The sequence below is a fragment of the Schistocerca gregaria genome, chromosome X (assembly GCF_023897955.1).
Source record: "Schistocerca gregaria isolate iqSchGreg1 chromosome X, iqSchGreg1.2, whole genome shotgun sequence".
NCBI classification, from domain to species: Eukaryota; Metazoa; Arthropoda; class Insecta; order Orthoptera; family Acrididae; genus Schistocerca; species Schistocerca gregaria.
The window spans coordinates 801,459,414-801,470,503 of NC_064931.1; positions in this window are offsets into that span (position 1 = coordinate 801,459,414).

An 11,090-nucleotide genomic window follows, 5' to 3' on the forward strand; every position below is an offset into this window, starting at 1 on the left:
CGTTGGACGACTTGCGGAGTATAAATGTAGATGTAGATGTAGAACGCGACAGCAGCGGCCCCTATGTACTCGCACCTTCGTCAGCAGTCTGCAGTGGGGCACCGTGTCAAACGCTTTCCGAAAATCTAGGAATATGGAATCTGCCTGTGGCCCTCTATCCATGGTTTGTAGCATAACATGTCGTATGCGAGTTTCGCACGAGCGATGTTTTCTGAAACATGCTGATTCGTAAACATAAGCTTATAAGTCTCAAGAAAATTTATGATATACGAACTGAGAATATGTTCAAGGATTCTGCAGCAAACCGAATTTAGGGATATTGGTCTGTAATTTTGCGGGTCCATAAAAGTAATTAAACTAAATATTTTCGTGCCTTATTCAAACCACCCTCTCAACCAAAACCATTTCTGCTCCTAATAGACCATCACGTACAAAACTCTTTCGCTTACCAAATTATTTTCAGATCACGGACGGTAAGTTACCTTTAGAACTTCAAGGTGGCAGCTGCCTCACCTTTTATTCACCTAGTTTGCGATACTGTGGTGTTGCAGGATCATTTCAACGGAATATAACAACTTCGTATTTGAAACAATATATTTGGTTTTCTATCTTGAGTTTTAGGGAAATACTAATTATTGTTAGGAGGATTCAAGCTGGCTTCAGCAATGGGCAGGTTAACTAATAGGACACACTAGTGTATTACAGATATTAAACAAAAGCTACATTGTGCAATTTAAGTATGAGTGTCTGTAGAACTATAAGTAAGGATAGCCAGATTGCATTGCGTTAATTTGAGCCTCAGTCTTTTTTTGGAGGAAGGGTGATCTTTATGTAGGACTTACTGACCATAAACTGCTGCAGTTAAAATCATAAGTAATATAAATCAGATTTTAGAGACCCTATACATGTGTCGACTTTCCTGTTAGGATTAAAACGAACTGGGGTTGTGTTTTCTATATGTTGCTTAACAAATATATTAATTTATTTAAAAAATAATATTTGTGTTAATTTTGTTGAAATTTTTTTTGTTGATCTGACCCAACTATCCTTGGAGGGAGTGATAATACTTGTTCTGCATACTGAAAATTGTATTTTATTGTGTACCATTTATGAACAATTCTTATGTATTAAACTTTTTATAGGTATGATTTTGAGACTATTCTTTGTTTTCCTTTTTAGTGATATTAATAACCGGTATAAAATGGAGAATGTTGTCATGCGTGAGAATGAAACCTGTTGTGATGTGTTTCAACCGCCGGCCGCGGTAGCCGTGCGGTTCTAGGCGCTTCAGTCCGGAACCGCGCAACTGCTACGGTCGCAGGTTCGAATCCTGCCTCGGGCATGGATGTGTGTGATGTCCTTAGGTTAGTTAGGTTTAAGAAGTTCTAAGTTCTAGGGGACTGATGACCTCATATGTGAAGTCCCATAGTGCTCAGAGCCATTTGAACCATTTTGTGTTTCAACCATCTGAATCTGTTAATAGTTGTGGTGCATAAACAGGTGCCACTTCCCCTTCAACAGTTTGTCCCGTTCAGAACAGCAGAGTGATACGTCAGTTATAAAACAGGAATTTCATCAGTCTGTTTTGGAATTACTACGTCCATGAGGGAGGAAAACAGGGTAACTTCAAGAGGATTCAACAGAAGACTAGATGCACTTGGAAAAGATAGATAAAAGACAAGGGGTTGATCAAAAGCAATTTAAATTGGTGGATAAAAACATGAGATAAATTAAATACGATTGAAAAGATGGAGACTAGTAGCAAGATTGATAACAAAGCTGGGTAAGGTTTCATTATAGAAAATAGACAATAATGTAAGAGGATTTAACGATAAAATAGAAACTAATGCTAAAGAACAGAAAGGGAGTACTGCTAGATTAAGAGAACAAATTGAAAGCATTATTGAAGAGGTTAGAGGTAAACCTACTGAATTAGATACCCAATTCATGGCAGACGGCCAGACTCGATTTCATTTGGTTGTTATGTAGCAAACTAAACTTTTGCAAAATAATTTTCAAAATGTACGGGAAGAATGTGAGAGGAATAAAACAGAATTTTAGTGTTGATTTGAGTAAGCTGTTACTCAAAGTCAAGAACAGATTTTAAATCACGCCACATTTTTCGAAGGTTTAGGAAAGAATTTTTAAGAATTAAAGCTTTGTAGTGAGGAAAAGTTTAAAGTGACCATAAAGAAGGTTGATGATTTCAGTTCTTCAGTTGATCAGCTACTGGCTAATGCTGAGTAGAGTGGTAATTTTGTACAAGACTTGAATGAGAGATTATCAAAGGTTGAGCAAAAGAATTTCGGCACTAGATGTCGGATCTAGTGGTAAGGCGCACGCCTGAAAACCTAAAGGTCGCGGGATCGAATCACTGTCGAAGGACAGGATTTTCAGCCTGCCTTCAATTTATCTTTCAGCTCTTAATGATGTAAAGATTCTTGGAAACCGACATGTGGTTGGGTTTTTACTTTAAATTGTAAACTCCCTTTCCACAATAGGATTTTTTTGAGTAGGTTAGGGACACACAAGTCGCCGAAGTGGCGTCCAAATTAAAGACGCACACCACGCAGTTCTGCCACACAGAACTACTACTACTACTACTACTACCATAATTATCATTATTATTATTATGTCTGAATTTTATAGCCTTTCTAAATTTTTCTTTAGTTTCCTTTACGTTTTGCTCAATGTACAGACTTGGGATAGACTTCAACCCCGACTTACTCCCTGTCTCCCCTTTATGTCGTTCGACTCCCAGAACCGTATGAGCTGAAGGTAAGCATTCATTCCATGTGTTTCATCCTCGATAACTTCAAAATTTCAAAACGTGTACTCCGCTTATTATTATCAAAATGTGTTTTCCCAATTTAGAAAGGCTTTATTTGACCTAAATTGTAAGACACATTTCAGAGTGGGTACTGTGTGGCCTGTTGTACGAAGTCGCATGACTGTATGTATTGTGAGCGGTGACAGTTAGTGTTGCCACAGGAGGTGTAGTCTGTGGCAGTGGAGCTCACTGTGCCTGCAGTGTATGCTCTTTCCAGAGAATCAACAAGCGTAGAAGGGGCATAACGTTTACTCGCACACGTATCCCTACTTCACAGCAGGGAGCGCTGTCCGTGCAGGAAGTTGCCTATAGAGTCACGGGTGAGGTTGTTAGAGCAAGGCAACATTATTGTGTTACACAGAGAGCTGAACAGTGTTCGCTCCCAATCCACAACATTAGTTGACTGCCTCAGCCTAGAAATTACGGGCTGTAGGAAAGAAAATTAAGAACATGTTACTTGATGCTCAGTTTGGTTTAAGGTCAAGGCACCAATTCTTACGTTACAATTGATAATCGGAGTAAGACGTAAGGAAAATCGAGACACTTTCACAGGGATTAAGTGTTCCTTTGACATCCTTAATATATATGGTAAGTCACCTAACGTTACCGCTAGATATATTTCGTAAACCACATCAAATACTGACGAACCGATTCCACAGACCGAACGTGAGGAGAGGGACTAGTGTAATTGGTTAATGCAAACCATACAAAAATGCACGGAAGTATGTTTTTTAACACAAGCCTACATTTTTTTTAAATGGAACCACGTTAGTTTTGTTAACACGTCTGAACATATAAACAAATACGTAATCAGTGCAGTATGTTGCATTGTAAAATGTTAATTACATCCGGAGATATTGTAACCTAAAGTTGACGCTTGAAACCTCCGACGTTCAGTTGCGTGTTGTAACAAACGCGGGCCACGATCGGCGAGCAGCATCAGCAGGGACATGTTTACGATGACGACCGTGTTTACGAGTGTGGCTGTAGTGCACTATTGTGGTTTGGTCTAGCGGTCGCAGTGTCCGCATGTAGCGCTTGCTGCTATTGTTATTCTGCATTCGTCTCCGCACGCAGACCAACTGTAGTACACCGTGTTACCAGACGTCTGTGTGGGTGTAGTGTTGTAGGAACTGTGACCATGGTGTATTCGAACTCTGAAAAGGCGGAGATGATACTCATCTATGGCGAGTGTCGACGAAATGCAGCTGAAGCCTGCAGGTTGTATGCAGAACGGTACCCAGACAGAGAGCATCCAACGTGCCGCACATTGCAAAACATCTACCGCCAACTGTACGCAACAGGTATGGTCTTAGCACGCAAACGGGTCCGTAACAGGCCCGTCACAGGAGAAGCGGGTGCAGTTTATGTGTTAGCTACTGTTGCCATGAACCCACACATGAGTACACGGGACATTGCGAGAGCCGGTGGACTGAGTCAAAGTAGTGTCATGCGCATACTGCATCGTCACCGCTTTCACCCGTTTCATGTGCCGCTACATCAGCAATTACATGGTGATGACTTTAATCATCGAGTGCAATTCTGTCAATTGGCATTAACAGAGAATGCGTTGCAGTTCTACCTGTTTACCGAACAAGCGGGTTTCACAAACCACGGGGCAGTGAATCTACGGAACATGCATTACTGGTCCGTGGACAATCCTCGCTGGCTCAGACAGGTAGAGCGACAGCTACCGTGGACTCTAAATCTACATCTACATCTACATCTACATCCATACTCCGCAAGCCACCTGACGGTGTGTGGTCGAGGGTACCCTGAGTACCTCTATCGGTTTTCCCTTCTATTCCAGTCTCGTATTGTTCGTGGAAAGAAGGATTGTCGGTATGCTTCTGTGTGGGTTCTAATCTCTCTGATTTTATCCTCATGGTCTCTTCGTGAGATATACGTAGGAGGGAGCAATATACTGCTTGACTCTTCGGTGAAGGTATGTTCTCGAAACTTTATGGTACGGAATCATTGGCGACCACCTCATTGGTCCTCACTTCATTGCAGGGGCCCAAACCGTTGAAACATACATCGCATTCCTACAGAGTGATCTGCCAACGTTGCTCGAAAATGTCCCACTGGAAACGCGTCGACGTATATGGTGCACCTGCACATTCCGCAGTTAACACTAGGCTGACCCTTGACAGGATGTTCGACGGGCGTTTCATAGGACGTGGAGGAATCGATTCGTCAGTATGTGGTTTACGAAATATATCCAGCGGTAATGTTAGGTGACTCACTATATATATATATATATATATATATATATATATATATATATATATATAACAAGAGGAAACAACATGACTGAAAGACTAAGACAAAAGTAATCGAATGAAAAGAGACGTAACGCGGCAATTCAGTCTTTTTTCCTTGTCGTTTATCCTGCATATTGATGAAGTAACGTAGGAAATAACAGAAACTACCGACCAGACTTGGATTCGATCTGTTAGGATTTAGTGTCTACGACCGGACGAATTATCTGGCGTAGAGGTAATGAATTATACACAGAAAACTTTCTCGTGAATCAGGCTGTCTATTAGTGAAAATTTCTATGTAATTACTGAGATTAGACAGGTTACAGACAGAAAAACGGGGCGGGAAACTTTAATACATACTATCCAGTGAAATGAAATGGTCGTATAGTATTTTTATTTGGGGAGGGGGGGGGGGGGGGGGTTGTTCGACCACCTGGTGCAAGTCTCGCTGTTTGACGCCACTTTGGCGATATGTGCGTCGATGAAAATGTGATGAGAGAAACACAGGCACCCACTTCCCGACCGAAGAAAATCTCCAAGCCGTCCGGGAATCGAACACGCGACTCGGCAGTCTGGAGGCCACCACTCTAACCGCTAGATCACAAGCTGCGGATATACCGATTGGTATGTGTAGCTTCACTGCTGTCAGGAGCTGCGGTGGCTTACTGCATTTCCCGTTAGATAACATCTCCGCTGTAGGTGACCAGCTCCTAGTTCCCATCGCTGCCATGCGGTGCCACTCTAAACACCAATTAAATGTGGAACAGGTGACAGTAAGTATTTTTCACCCTCATCATTGCTATAATTGTAAGTTACGTACCAAACCTTCCTCCTGAATCGGTTCATCTATTAGCATAAACCGTATCAAAATCCCTACAATAGTTCCTAAGGTTAGCCATCACGTACGGCCAGGGAAACGTGTAAAGGAACTTTAATTTATAATATGTACAGATTATAGTGGTGGGATTAAAATTCGGGGTGAGGGAATATCAATGGTAATGTTCATTCGTGACAGTGCTATCCTTCGTGAATATTAGGAAGAATTACAGTACCTGCTGAAGGTAATGAACAGTCTCCTGTGCTCAGAAAATGAATAGAGAGCAAACCGCAGAAAGGCAAAACTGACGGCATTCTGCTACCCTGTACGAAAACTAACGTTTTTTGGACGAAGCAAGGGAGACGTAAGAAGCCGACTACCACCAGCACCGAGAGCATTCCTCGCCAAAAGCAGTCCTCTAGTACCAAATATAGGCGTATATTTTAGAAAGAAATTTCTGAGATTCTGTCTTGTCGACGGCACAGATTTACTCGTATAATGAAGTGAATCAGGACCATGAGAAAACCGAAAAAGAAGAGAACATTTAGTGTAACAGAAGGATTCTGAAAACTGAGTGCACTGCTAAGACAGTAAATGAAAGGTTTTTCTTTTTATAATTGGCGAGAAAATGAATGTGTCGCAAACGCTATAAAAAAAGGACAGCCGGCCGGTGTGGCCCAACGGTTTTAGGCGCTTCAGTCTGGATCCGCGCGACCGCTACGGTATCAGGTTCGAATCCTGCATGGGGCATGGATGTGTGTGACGTCCTTAGGTTAGTCAGGTTTAATTAGTTCTACGTTCTAGGGGACTGATGACCTTAGAAGTTAAGTCCCATAGTGCTGAGAGCCATTTGAACCAAAAAGGGGCAGAATGATAGACGATATGTTAAGACAGCACACAATAAGGTCCATGGTAATAGATAGGGTTGAAGAGGGTGGAAATCGAAGGGGAAGACAGAGCTTGGAATACATACACCAAACAGTTTAGAATGTAGGGTGTAAATGCCGATCTAAGATGCAAACGTTACCACAGGAGAGGAAACAGAGGTGGGCTGCATCAAAACCAGTCAGATCAGTGGCTCACAAAAAAAGAAGAGGAACTGAACTACCATATACTTCCTCGATAAAGAGAATATTTCAACGAATAAAATCTCGTATCAAACCAGATAAAAATATTTGTTGAGATTTTCAGAATCTTGCGATGGTGTGTGTCTCCAGATGGACAACAGCTCTAACGAAACGCGTCAGTTTTAATATGATTTCGAGGTGATTGACACCGAAAACTTGGTGGAGCCAAATTATCCTCTAAATCTGTGAAGTAATAAGCCTTATGGACCAATAAAATAGCGTTGCTTTGAAATAAAAGCAGAACAGTAGTAAAAATAATGACAGTGTATTCGAAACTGCACGTTTCTGGAGTCAAAATCTGTTGCTTGGTATCATTCCATGCTGCGTTTCTCCACTCCGTAAAATTCTTGGCACGATGCCCTCAAACTGCTCATTACGTTGCTGTTCAAGTCTGTCTAGTCTTTCGGAGATCATCCAGTCTGTGCGAACAATGCAGTCCTGTGTTGAAAGACGAACCCAGAGGACAAATGCTGACCATACAACTGGACACTATGTTCAAGGACCGCGTACTGATTCTGCACAGATCTCAAATGGGCCTCTATAGTACAGTCGGCCACGGTATGCCAAACTGCACGGGGGCACGATGTGCGGGACGAGGATCGGCTTTGCTCGTACGTGTTGAATGTCCTCGGTAGAGCGCGATTTTTCACTTCGCACTGAAGTCGGCATTTTTCGGTCAGCACCACGGTGTTCAGTTCGGAAGAATCGTGGTGACAGTGCTGTTTACCTTTCGTTATTTGTTCGTGGTTTAAAAGAAGTCTACAGGCCCAGTGGCCTTTTGCACAAAAAGAGATAGTCTACAGATCTATTGTCAAAAGTCTTCAAAAAGAATGGAGAGAAAGATAAGAGTTGTCATTATTTATTAGGCGGTATACATTCGCATAATGGAAGGGTACCGCAAATATGCCACAGAACGACACTGCGACACCAAACAGAAAGTATTTAAAAATTTATTGATGATGGCATAGTAAAAAATTACAGACAGACGGGATTCATTGTGCTGTACATCAAGAAGCACTTTGCGCTAAATTTTCACGAGTGGAGCACCTGACGAAACTAGTGGTTCAAGCAGTAAATTTCGTGGAGTCGCACACATTATTCCACTGCCAGCTACAATAGTTTTCGATGGAATTGAACGGTGAGTATGGTAACTTTATATATTACTGAAAAGTACGTTGGTTAAGTCTAGGGTATGACCGGAGAGGTTTTTCGATTTAAAACCGTCTATTATTGAATCTGTGGAGAAAAAACTAGAGCAGGAACGAAAATTAAAGTACCGGGAATGGATTGCAGACCTCTCATTTTAAGTGGACTTGGCCGCATACTGCCTACAGTAATACACTGCAAGATGAGAAACAACTTATTTTTGATTTCACGGGGATGCATTTAAAAGAAAATTTCGTTGTGAAAGGGACAAACTCTGACATAAGACTTTATCCATTTCCCTAAGTTCATTGGCTTTAAAGAAAACGCAACGTTAGAAGAAATCATTGTGGCCTTGAAAGACTTACAAGGTAGCTTTCTAAACTTTTTGAGCATCTGCCCATCTTACACATATTTTCGAACTGTTTGCTAGACGGTTGGTTGTTTAACTTGGATGCACCCCTATGCATGAGCAGATGGGACTGACTAATCTCCAGTGTAATTCCAACTTAAAGACAAATTCTTTTATGTTTAAACTGTGCAGGAGTTCCACGTTATTACTGACGTCTCTATAATGAGGTTGCAAAAATGATCAAATAAATAGTTTTAGCAGTTTGTAATCTGACTCGATTAGTTGGATATTTAACCCTACGTTTCATCCATGTTTAGAGAGAATTTGACTTTCTTTTATTATGGAACAATTCGGCGCGGAATCTTGAGGTATCATTATCACAGAACCTTTTGTATTAAGATTAAATATACATATTCTGTCTTCCACATGACTTTTACAACATGATTATCGCTCGTTGCAGTGAGCACAGATATATAGCATTGTACGAGCCAGCACGAGTAGCGTGTTACATCTGGCGTATTTAAAGTGCTAGCAGGTTGGGTTGTTTGGGGGAGGAGACCAGATAGCGAGGTCATCGGTCTCATCGGATTAGGGAAGTACGGGGCTGTAAGTCGGCCGTGCCATTTCAAGGGAACCATCCCTGCATTTGCCTGGAGCGATTTAGGGAAATCACGGAAAACCTAAATCAAAATGGCCGGACGCGGGATTGAACCGTCGCCCACACGAGTGCGAGTCCAGTGTGCTAGCCACTGCGAAAGTGCCAGCAGGGTGTGGGGGCGATCTCTAAGCGTGAGAAGCATAGATGACGCAGGAAATGATAGCAAGGGGAAGACTTGTAAATTTGATATTAATGACACTTTGGTTTAATAATGATTTGCAGCAAGATACGGATTTTTTTATGATATGGACCGAGTGGAATATCAGTATGTAAACAAAAACTGCTCTCATGGTTTGTGCAGCAAAGATATTAATTTATAAGACAGTTGACTACGTTATCGTCTACTGATTGCAGCCTGAATGACTACCGTAGGTAGATGATAGTATTCAAATAGCTTTGCAGTGCACCGATGTATCAGTCGAGTGTTAGGCACGGTTAGAATCAGTAGCTCTATCGCTAGAGATGTGACATCAGTTATATCTCGACAGCTGTGTTCACAAACTCCACGAATATTCAGTTTTTTTCCAAACCAATGAGGAATATTCGCTGGTATCTTGAATTTTAATGATTTCATAAAAGGTTACATCCCGCTACGTAGCCCTTAAGAAGCCGCTTAAGAGTCGGGACGCCAATAGATGCTATCTTCTGCAGGCACAAGTTGTGGGAAACAGACAAGCAGGAGCCCCTAGTCACCTTGACTGGATGAGAGGAATTGCGAGAGTAAGCAACCAAAGTGTAATACCTGGGGTCACGACTTCGCTAGCAAATGCTTGCAACGGGTGTAGTCCATCCTATGGGTAATGTGACTAGGTATGCTATAAATGACGATCCACAACGAGATGTTTCAACCGTTCCAATAATCAATACTCATAACTAAAATACCTACTGGTGAGCAATTTAGGGGTCTTGAGTAAGGGTAAGGAACGTACGTTGAGGAATAGAAAACGGGATGAAGCAATAGACAGAACTTTTGGGTCCATGTTAATGGGTATTTGCGTCAAAAAATAGTAAGTGGCGATGGAGCCACCCTTATCTGACCAAATGTATAAGGAGCGATCAAAAAGTTTCCGTTTGAGTACGTTTCTGCATATGTAACCCAACGTGACTCCCATGCGACCATGTGAGCACCGACATTAAGGCAAGGAGTTAATATAGTCTTCGAAAGGAAACTTATTGACCGCCCCTTATACATTAAGTTTAGGGTTGAAATGCTTGTTAAACAGACCATGAAGTATAGGAATCCTTGGAGAACAGACCGGGACTCAGATAGGAAAGACGTAAACTCGCTAAGAAATCCAGTGACGTCTGCCATTAGGAACAAGCACTTATAAAACTGTCCAGTCACTAAGAAATCCACAACAGGAGTGTACCTTTCTGGAACAAGGTAATTACAAAGGAAGCAGCTAACAAGACTGTTGAATTTTGCAAGAAGGAAAGGACAATGGACAAGGTATTGGGAGGCTCTTGCCAAATTCAGTCTAGTTATTAAGCAAGTGAGACTATCATCCTGGAAGGAATACTGTGAGGAAGTGGATGGTACAGCTACTACAGCCATACTTTATAAAACCTATCACAAGAGTACCAAGAAATCCAAGAAGCATTATAAAGAAAGAGTATGATTGGTATCGAAGGACAGTGCATTGGACGCTGGACGTGCTCCTCAAGACTCACTTCCCTGAATGTACTCTGGCAGATAACACATACCAGGATCCAGTCCCTGGAAGGTACTGGCTTACAGGTAACCACTGAGAGAACTGGGAATCTGGTGGAGAATTTGTTGATTTCAAAAATATCCAGTGGGGGCTGTGGGCATGTTTCAACCAGGCGTGGATGGCATTTTTGTGGCTCTACTGCAAAAAACAGGAAAGGGCTACACTCCTATGAAGACTGGTCGAAGTC